Below are 2,799 nucleotides of genomic sequence, written 5' to 3'. Positions count from 1 at the left end.
CCGCGGCTGCTCCCGCACCGGCCCCGGGGGAGCTTGGGCAAAGGAAAAGCTGCAGCTGCCCCCCGGGGGGCTCGCAGGAGAGCCCCCTCTGCAAGGCTCCTGTCCCCAGGACACGACACTGGGTCTGGCCCCTGAGCATGCTGAGCCAAGTCAGGTCACAACCTGCCGCTGGATGGGTCTCGTAGGGCTTGGAGTGACCCTTCCCAAAGCTGCCCAAAATCTTCCCCCACCAGGCTGGCCCTGGCAGGGGCTGACGAGGTTACCCCGAGGGAGGGAGGACAGGGAGCGGAGACCCGAGAGATGCCGGAGGCACAAGCCAGCTCCTCTTGGCCCACCCAAGCTAATCACACCCATCGCTGTGGGTGTTTGCATGCCTCTTCCCCTGGGGTGCTGCAGGAGATGCCAAACCAGCCACAGGTACCCCAAAACTCAGTCCTACCCCAATCCGAGGCAGTCCTGCAGGACCACGACCCCCCCGGCACAGCCCTGCCCTGTCCTGCGAGGATCCCCTTCGCCGAGCAGCACCCAAACGCGAATGAAATGCATTTAAGAACAAACCCCAGCAGCCCCCCCCCGGGCAGCAGCAATGCCAGCAGCACCCCAAAACCACCCACGCACACACTGATGGGGACACTTGCACCCTGGGCCCCGGCCACAGTCATGGGAGAGCCAAGAGCTGTATTTTTAGCGGCCAAAAATATTAAATACCCAGCTGAATCCCAGCTTGCCTCAGCATCGCGGCGAGAAACCCGATGCGCGGGGGTTTAAAAAGCCACCAAAGGGCGCTCTGCTGGTCACCGGGGTGGAAGCCGATTAAGCCACCTTGCGTGGAGGCAAGGAGCTCACCTGCTCCGGAGGGGGCTCCGCTGCCGGGCGGCGAGGGGACCTTCTCCCGACATCCGCGGCGGAGCAATCCCGGCTGACGGCGGCACGGGTTCTGCCAGCTCCGTGCTCTCGTGCCATAGAGCCCCACCTGCCTCGGCCCTTCCCACCTTTCCAGCTCTCCCCCCCTCTTTTCCAGGGCTGGGAAGGGGCTTTGCACGCTCAGCCCTTTTTCCTCCATCCCCCGTTCCTGGTGTTTCTCCCCAGCCAGCCCGCCCTACTGCACCAGCTCATTTGGGCACCCTAAGGGGTATCTCATGGGCTTCCAACCACTCAAGCTTTGAAACTGCAGCCCAGACAGACAGCCCCGGGTGGGAAGGGCCATAGAGCCCAGGAAACCTCACACCGAAGACCTGCAGGTAGGCTTTATCCCCATTTTATGGATGGGGAAACTGAGGCACAGATGGAGGGGGGACAGGAGCGCTCCTGGCTCAGAGCCCCCAGCGGCAGCAGGGCAACAAGGGAGAAGCTCGGGAGCGCTGAGCTCCTGGCTGGAGCCCTTCCAGGCTCTCGAACCGCCGCAGCCGTGAGTCACGGCTGGCACAGGCAGGCAGGATTCATTCCACACTCTGCCATGACGACCACCCCCCAGAAAAAAAAAAAATCCCTGTTCCTCTTTGCTGAGCAATTCTGGAGAGCACTGAGCGAGAAGGCTGGGCTGGCTCCCGCACACCGCAGGCACAGGGTGGGCTTCTTCCCCTTCCTCCCTTAACGTGGGGCCAAGGGCACCAACCCCCCCGCAGTTATATCGCGCCTATATTATCATGTGGCCCGTGCGTTATTTGTATTGGCGCGCCGGCCGAGCTTGCTGTGCCGGGCCAGCACCGTGGGGAAGAGGTAGGACGTGCTCCAAAAAGCTTTGAGTCAATACAGGCCACGCAGGCGGGAGGCGAGAGGCGAGGAGACATGACCAAGGGCAAACGGCAGGGCAGTGGCAGGGCGGGCAAGGGTCCCAGCCCCCCCGCGTGCCAGGACCCCGAGCCACAGGGACCACACACCCTCCCCCCCTGCCCCAGGGATGGCACAGGGGTGCTAGAGCTGAAGCTGGAGGTTTGGGGGCACAGGGAGGGTGCGGCGATGCTGGAAAAAACAAACATGATTACTGCTGGCAGCAAGGATTAATTGTCCTTCCCGCTGATCCCTGAAACCTGGCTGGCGCCCGCAGTCCCACTGCAGGGAGGGCCGGAGGATGGGGTGACCTTTTAATTCTGATTGCTCTGCCGATGAGGAGTAAATAAACGTTATTGCTGTTTGAGAGCTGCTGCTTTCTCACATCCATGGTCCCCACGCTCCTGGGGGGACAGAGCAGCGCCCGCCCCCCGTTTCACAGGGCACCGAGCTGCCGCAGGATGAGGGCAGGGGCCGAGGGTGGCACTGAGCACCCAGGTTTACCCCAGGACCCTTCCTCTACCCCCCTCGCCTCAGGGACGGTGGGTGCCAGGCACCCTCCCAGGTCCCACCAGCATCGCCTGGTGGTGCTGCACCAACACCAAGGGGCCGGTCCCCAGGAGGGTCCTGCCACCACCTTGGGGACACCGGTACCTGCACCCTGAGAGCCCAGCGAGGCTCGCTCAGCAAATGCCTGCCTTTAAATCCAAAGGCCGACCTTCCCGCGCTGGGGCTTTCAAAGGCGATGACTTCTCCTGCAGGGCAACCCTGAGCTGGTAGTGTGGTGCCAAGGGCCACTTGTGCTCACAAAAACCCCCACTGCTGGCTGACACCTCGCCCCCCCCGGGCTGGATGGGCCGGGCAGGGCAGCTCTGTCTTAGCAAGGCAATTCCCAGGCGGGAGGCGAGCGCGTCGGGGTGGGACATCTGCATTTACACCTGCGACGCCAGACATGGTTTTGCTCTCAGCAGCTACCCAAGGAGCTGCTTCCCGACAGCACCAGCACCTACCGTGCCTGCGAGGGAGGAG

The sequence above is a fragment of the Egretta garzetta genome, unplaced genomic scaffold (genome assembly GCF_000687185.1).
Source record: "Egretta garzetta isolate BGI_Z169 unplaced genomic scaffold, ASM68718v1 scaffold324, whole genome shotgun sequence".
In the NCBI taxonomy this organism is placed as follows: Eukaryota; Metazoa; Chordata; class Aves; order Pelecaniformes; family Ardeidae; genus Egretta; species Egretta garzetta.
This window is presented reverse-complemented; position numbering follows the sequence as displayed.